The 7,797-nt window shown below is 38.6% G+C and overlaps 1 pseudogene; it reads left to right on the forward strand.

Moving 5' to 3' along the window:
• Positions 1–126: 126 nt before the first annotated feature.
• Positions 127–6,680, forward strand: LOC107807342 (cytochrome P450 78A7-like; annotated as a pseudogene).
• Positions 6,681–7,797: the final 1,117 nt, after the last annotated feature.

Below are 7,797 nucleotides of genomic sequence, written 5' to 3' on the forward strand. Positions count from 1 at the left end.
GAATAAGATTACTAAAACTTTTTTTTAATATGACTACTAAATATTTTATGGTAAGTCATTGAATTTGACTCAATTTTCATTGATTGCCTCCTTCCAATTCCCAACCTATTTAAACTCACTAAACTTTTCATTTTAAAACATCAAAAATTCCATCTCTCCACTCTCTCTCTCTTGAGTCTCTTCACCTCTTTCTCTCAGTATCTCTGTCTAAACCTTTCATTTTCATGGATTTGGCTATGGTGACGAAGGATTCCAACTGGTGGGTGTTTACACTACCAGCATTTCTTGGTTCCAAAAATCTTCTTGACGAATATGTTATCCTTTCCCTTGTCTTTTTGTCAATCACTCTAATCAACTGGGCTTGTTCCCCCGGGGGTCTAGCTTGGAAAAATGGTCGTAACCGCAGTGGAAAAATCCCAATTCCTGGACCCCGTGGTTTTCCAATTATCGGTAACCTTTTCACTCTAAGCCGCGGCTTGGCTCATCGCTCTTTAGCCTCCGCGGCTTGGACTCAAAAAGCTAAACAGCTTATGGCTTTTAGCCTTGGTTCCACCCCTGTAGTTGTGTCCTCCGATCCTCAAATAGCTAAAGAGATTTTAACTTCTCCTCATTTCGCTGACCGTCCCATCAAACAATCCGCTAAGAGCCTTATGTTTAGCCGAGCCATTGGATTTGCTCCTAACGAACTTACTGGCGTCTCTTGCGCCGTATCGCTTCTTCGCATCTCTTTGGGCCGAAGCGAATTGCGGCGCATGAAACGGGCCGTCAACTTGACTGCTCCGTTATGGTACGTGACATAGTAAATGAGCAGTTGGAACATGGCACAGTTTCTTTGAGGAAACATTTGCAGTTGGCTGCTTTGAATAATATAATGGGAAGTGTTTTTGGAAAACGCTATAATTAAAATGGCAAAGAGCTAAAGGAGTTGCAAGATATGGTGAAGGAAGGATTTGAAAGATTGGGTGCTTTTAATTGGTCTGATTATCTTCCCTGGCTGAGGTTTTTCTATGACCCTTCCGGTATTGTCCAACGTTGTGAAGCTCTTGTGCCACGTGTACGAAAGCTTGTCAAAGCATTATTGAGGAACACAGGTGCAGTGCTAAATCCAAAACGGTGTCGGATAATGCAGATTTTGTGGACGTTCTTTTGTCTCTTGATGGAGCAGAAAAGCTAGAGGAAGATGACATGGTTGCTGTTCTATGGGTACGTAAAAATAATACATTTACATAACCGTAATTATTCACATTAAATGTAGGTGAGTAATTTTGAAACGTTTAATATGCTCTTGACTAGCAAGTTGAATTTAGTTAAATGGTTGTACTTAATTGTGAAAACTTTCTATGTAGCCAATTATGCAGATTATGTTAATTCATTTAATGTTATGCAGGAAATGATTTTTAGAGGAACTGATACTACAGCACTCTTAACAGAGTGGGTTATGGCGGAGCTTATATTACACCCTAAGGTGCAGAAGAAGTTACAAAAAGAAGTTAATGATGTCACAATGGGTAAAGCCGTGACTGATGAGCAGTTGTGGAGGAGACTCTAAGGGTTCATCCACCAGGTCCACTTCTTTCTTGGGCAAAACTTTCTACAACTGACGTTCAACTAAGCAATGGCATGGTTGTTCCCTCTCATACAACAGCAATGGTTAACATGTGGGCTATTACACATGATTCCGATGTGTGGGAAAATCCACTTGAGTTCAAGCCTGAGCGTTTCATGGAGGTTGAAGGTGGTGCGAATGTTGACGTGAGAGGTGGTGACCTCCGCTTGGCACCGTTTGGGGCAGGGAGGAGAGTATGCCCGGGGAAGAATTTAGGGTTGGTCACAGTGATGCTATGGGTGGCCAAGTTGGTGCAGAATTTCGAGTGGGTCCAGGTGTTAGGTGTTTGCCATAATTTTCTTATCATATTTGATTTTCCTATTTGTTGAAGGAAAGGGCAATATAATTACCTTGATTGGATTTTTCTTTTTGTAGAAGGAAATTATAATTCTCCTATATTTGGCTAGTCCTTTTTCTTGTAGGAAAAGGTTTGGAGTTCTATAAATTGAAGATCTGTCCTTCTCATTCAGTAGCATCCACAATGTAGCCATAGGGGCTTGAGAGTAGTGTTTAGGGGGAGAACTCTACGGGACAAGTGTTAGTGTGTCACTTGTGTTTGCCTATTCGTGAGGTTGTTCTCTCGATATTTTGTACTCTCTTTTTATACAGTGGATTGCTCATCTCCGCGGTGGACGTAGGTCAGTTGACCGAACCACGTTAAATATTTGTGTCTCTTTTGGTATATTTTTCCTTTGTTGTGTGATTTATCGTCGTTCAAGATTTACTTTACTAGCTTCCGCATGACACTTGATTTTTTTCGGTCCTAACAAGTGGTATCAAAGCCTTGGTTATTTATCCGGGTTGTTACGGAATGGAGGCGAATATGAGCAAGATGGTATGTTTAAATGAGAGAAATTATAATGTTTGGAGAAGCAAGATGACAGACTTGTTGTTCGTGAAGAAGATGCATCTACCCGTTTTTTCAGCTCATAAAGCAGAGAGTATATCCGATGAAGATTGGGATTTCGAGTACCAACAAGTATGTGAATATATACGGCAACGGGTTGAAGATAATGTCCGCAACCATATTGTGAACGAAATACATGCGAGATCATTGTGGGAAAAGCTAGAGACTCTTTATGCTTCAAAAACCGGGAACAACAAATTATTTCTGCTAAAGCAATTGATGACCTTTAAATACAAGGAAGACAGTCATATCCTTGATCACATAAATGATTTTCAAGGCATCCTTGATCAACTATCTAGAATGGGAGTTAATTTTGATGATGAGATACAAGGACTTTGGCTTTCTTAATACTCTACCGAACTCTTGGGAAACTCTTCGTGTTTCTTTGACAAATTCATCTCATGGAGGTAAGGTGACTATGGAATATGCCAAGAGTGGTGTGTTGAACTAGGAAGTAAAGAGAAAATCTCAGGGTTCGTCCTCACAAGAAGATATCTTGGTTACTGAAAACCGGGGGAGAGATAGAACAAGAGGCTCAAGGAATAGAGGTAAAAGTAGAAGTCAAGGTCCAAATACTATAATATTACATGCAACCACTGTGGCAAGAAAGGACACATCAAAAGGTTTTGCCGCAAGTTGAACCAAGACACTAGAGAAGGAAAGAAAGCTAAAAATAACGAGAACAATGTTGATGCTATTGTTCGAGATGACCTTCTTTTTGCTTATGATGAAAATGCCATCAATTTTGTATCCCATGAGACGAGCTGGATAGTAGATTCTGGAGCTACCTCACATGTCACACCAAGAAAAGACTTTTCTCATCTTATACTCCTGTTTGATTCTGGAGTGTTAAAAATGGGCAATGCCAGTGAAGTTAAGGTGTTTGGTGTTGGCACAGTTTGTTTGAAAACTAATAATGGTTCAATGTTAGTTCTTCAAGATGTCAAGCATGCTGCAGACTTTCCTTTCAATTTGATCTCCGTAGGCAGATTAGATGATGAAGGTTACCATAATGCCCTCTTTAATGGCCAATGGAAGCTCACCAAGGGCTCGTTAGTAGTGGCTCGAGGAGTCAAGTCTGGTTATTTATATGTGACACAAGGCTCTATTATTAATGACTCAATAAATCTGGTGGAAAGTGATACTTTGTCAGAATTGTGGCATCGAAGATTGAGTCATATGAGTGAGAGGGGGATTACGTGTTTGGCCAAGAAAAGTTTTCTTTCTGGAGTGAAACAAGCAAAGCTGAAAATGTGCATACATTGTTTAGCTGGCAAACAAAAAAGTGTTTCCTTTCATAGCCATCCTCCCTCAAGAATGCCCGATTTATTGGAGCTAGTACACTCTGATTTGTGCGGTCCTTTTAAAGTAAAGTCAAAAGGTGGTGCACTTTACTTTGTGACCTTCATTGATGATCATTCTCGTAAGTTCTGGGTGTATCCTTTGAAATCTAAAGATCAAGCACTTAGTGTGTTTAAGGAATTTCAGGCCTTAGCTGAGAGACAAACGGGGAAGAAATTAAAATGTATTCGCACTGACAATGGTGGTGAATATTGTGGTCCCTTTGATAACTATTGCAAGGAAAAATGAATTCGTCATCAGAAAACTCCACCCAAGACACATCAATTGAATGGTTTGGCAGAGAGGATGAATAGAACTCTAGTTGAGAGAGTTAGATGCTTACTTTCAGAGGCTAAACTTACAAATACATTTTGGGCGGAAGCACTTAACACTGTTGCCTATGTTATCAATTTGTCTCCTGAAGTTGCTTTGGATGGTGATGTCCCAGACAGAGTTTGGTTTGCCAAAGGTGTTTCTTATGATCACCTGAGAGTTTTTGGGTGTAAAGCTTTTGTGCATGTTCCTAAAAATGAGAGATCGAAACTGGATGTCAAAACTAAGCAGTACATCTTTATCAGTTATGGTCAAGATGAGTTTGGGTATCGTTTTTATGATCCAGTTGACAATAAACTTATTAGAAGTCGTGATGCAATATTCTTTGAAGACCAAACTATTGAAGATATTGACAAAGCTGAGAAGATAGATTCTCAGAGTAATGGAGCTTAGTTGATGTTGATCCAGTTTCAATTGCTAAGGCACCTATTGCACATGAAGGAACCCAAGACAATGATGGAGATAGTGATCAAGATCAAAATGATCATCATGGTGCAGATGTTATGGATGCTCCAGTTGATGAAGTTGTGGTTGATCAGCAACCAATTCCTGCACAGGTAACTACTTCAAATGCTCCTGAAACCTCTCTTAGAAGATTTACAAGGGAGAAGAAAAAATCCATGCGCTATCCTCCTGATGAGTATGTACTTTTGACTGACATGGGAGAACCTGAGAATTATGATGAAGCCATGCAAGATACTCACAAAGATCAGTGGATCGAAGCGATGGAAGATGAGATAAAGTCACTCCATGAGAATGGCACATATGAGTTAGTGAAATTGCCGAAAGGTAAGAAAGCTTTATCTAACAATGAATATTCAAAATAAAGCAAGATAATCATACCTCTGTGCCTAGATACAAGGCGAGGTTAGTTGTTAAGGGTTTTGGCCAGAAGAAGGGAGTTGACTTTGATGAAATTTTCTCCCTTGTTGTGAAGATGTCTTCTATTCGTGTGGTTCTAGGCTTAGCTGTAAGTCTAGATTTAGAGGTTGAGCAGATGGATGTCAAGACTGCTTTTCTTCATGGTGATTTAGATAAGGAGATTTATATGGAGCAGCCTGATGACTTTGTAGTTAAGCTTGCAGATAAGCATGTGTTTTGCAGAAAATTGGCAGGCATGAAGCCTGTCAATAGTTCCTCTACTTGAAGACACATTTGGCCCCTTGGCTGGAGGGGGAGTTTGTTGGGCACATGCCCATGTTGTCCAGCCAAAGGCCCAATGGCCTAATCCTATTCTCTTTTGGTTTCCATTCCTATTTGGAATTGGATTCGGTTTATTCCTATTTTGAGTGGGTTTTGGCTTTAAGAGAAAGCACCACTCATGATCTATAAATAGGAAAACCTTGGAGAATTATTCTATGCTCATTGATACAAGTATTTGAAAGACTTAATCACATAAGACTGGTTTTTGTGAGAGCTTTCGTTTTTGTGGATTCTCCTCTTTCTTCAATTGATTAGTTGTTGCTCTTGTTACAGTTGTTGCTCCGTGTTTGGCACTTACTGTGTAGCCAATTTGGAGAATTTTTGTAACCCTCTTATTGTTATAGTGGAGCCTTTTTTGGATCTTTGTGATCCCGTGGTTTTTACCTTCGATTTGAAGGGTTTTCCACGTTAAAATTTGGTGTTCTTTATCTTCTTTATTTTCGGATTTGCCTCTTCCTCGTCATAACAGTGGTATCAGAGCAAGGTTCAAGACAGGTTCATCTTGGCGGGTTCAGTTCTAGCTGCAACATATTTGACAATAATCGTAATTTTTGTCTGAGAAATTTGACTGGTGTGCTACGCACGTTGAGACAAACTTTTTGGTGGAGATTTGGAGATGCAACCTGTTGAAGGCTATGTGAAGAAGGTGGATCAAGTTTATTTTGTCAGAAAATTCCGGCCAAGGGGGAGAATTGTTAGGTGTTTGCCATAATTTTCTTACCATATTTGGTTTTCCTATTTGTTGAAGGAAAGAGCAATATAATTACCTTAATTGGGTTTTCCTTTTTATAGAAGGAAATTATAATTCTCCTATATTTGGCTAGTCATTTTTCTTGTAGGAAAAGGTTTGGAGTTCAATAAATTGAAGATCCGTCCTTCTCATTCAGTAGCATCCACAATGTAACTATAGGGGCTTGAGAGTAGTGTTTAGGGGGAGAACTTTATGGAACAAGTGTTAGTGTGTCACTTGTGTTTGCTTCTTCGTGAGGTTGTTCTCTCGATATTTTGTACTCTCTTTTTATACAGTGGATTGCTCATCTCCGCGGTGGACGTAGGTCAGTTGACCGAACCACGTTAAATGTTTGTGTCTCTTTTGGTATATTTCTCCTTTCTTATGTGGTTTATCGCCGTTCAAGGTTTACTTTACTAGCTTCCGCATGACACCTGATTTTTTTCGGTCCTAAACACCAGGATGAGGTCCATCCAGTTGACTTGGAAGAAGTTCTGTAGTTGTCTTGTGAGATAAAGAATCCCCTTGTGTTACGGCCTCAGAGGAATGTTCCGTTTTAGGGGTTCTGTGTGTGTCTTATTTTTAATCATTTCTATTTATTTTATTATATATTTTCTACATCTCTGAACCTTATTGTTGAATTTGGATATGTAAATTTGGGGCAGGATATGATATGCAAGAAGTGTCTAGCATAAGTAGTATTCCTGCAAATAGTATGGGCTCCAATTTTGGACCTATATAGAGAGTCATGATTTTGTGCATGCTGTCTTGTTTAATTTCGGAAAAAATATTGTGCTTTGTTGCAAGTCAACTATTAACAAAAATATTATTGTTTTTTCAATATTTTGTTATCAACTATTGATGATTGACTCTTTCACACTTTTATCGAATTTTAATCAAAATTGTCCCTTATCTTTGGAAGTAGGTCTAATTTTGTCCTTCGTCTATCACCTTGAACACTTATTGTTCTCTAACTTTACCAAACATGAACAGTTTTAGTCTACTAACAGAAAAACCAAACGGAGAGCACCAAAATTAACGGGGTTTACATGAAATTTATATCACCTTTGTAAAAACAGATACACCTATCTTGAGTTTTCTTTCCCAATATTTTCTTCCCCTAATTCAGTTCTTCCTCACAGTAACCAAGCAACATCATTTTTTTATAAAGCAAACTATAACCTTGGAATTGCAGCATAATGTCAACATAAATATAGTGAAACTTGGTCGGCGGCAACGATTATTACTTACTGGTATGACTGTAATGGTTTCGGTAGCTCAGGTTTATAGTTTCAATTTATTCAATATGTGAAGTGCTTTTAGTGTCAATTTAAATGGTTTTATCCTCTGCATGAATCTGTAAGTGTTTCTGGTGTCAATTTTTTCTGGTTTGTAGAATTTTTGGTGAGAAAAGCTACTCTTATTTTTAATGAATATTATGTTGTTGAAGTTTTTGGTTAAGACTATTGAAACTCGACATTGTTCTTATGCCATGAAATTAAATCAAATCATGGAGAAAACTTTTGAAGGATGTAGTTGAAGATTATTGGAGCTAAAGTTTAAGACGAAGACTACAAAGCTATTCTATTAACGCTAACAGAACTTTTATTTGGGGGGAATTGGGAAGAACACTTTGTAAATCTTTTTGTTTTCTTAACTTTTACCCAGTTAGCAAAA

The sequence above is a fragment of the Nicotiana tabacum genome, chromosome 11 (assembly GCF_000715075.1).
Source record: "Nicotiana tabacum cultivar K326 chromosome 11, ASM71507v2, whole genome shotgun sequence".
Taxonomy (NCBI): Eukaryota; Viridiplantae; Streptophyta; class Magnoliopsida; order Solanales; family Solanaceae; genus Nicotiana; species Nicotiana tabacum.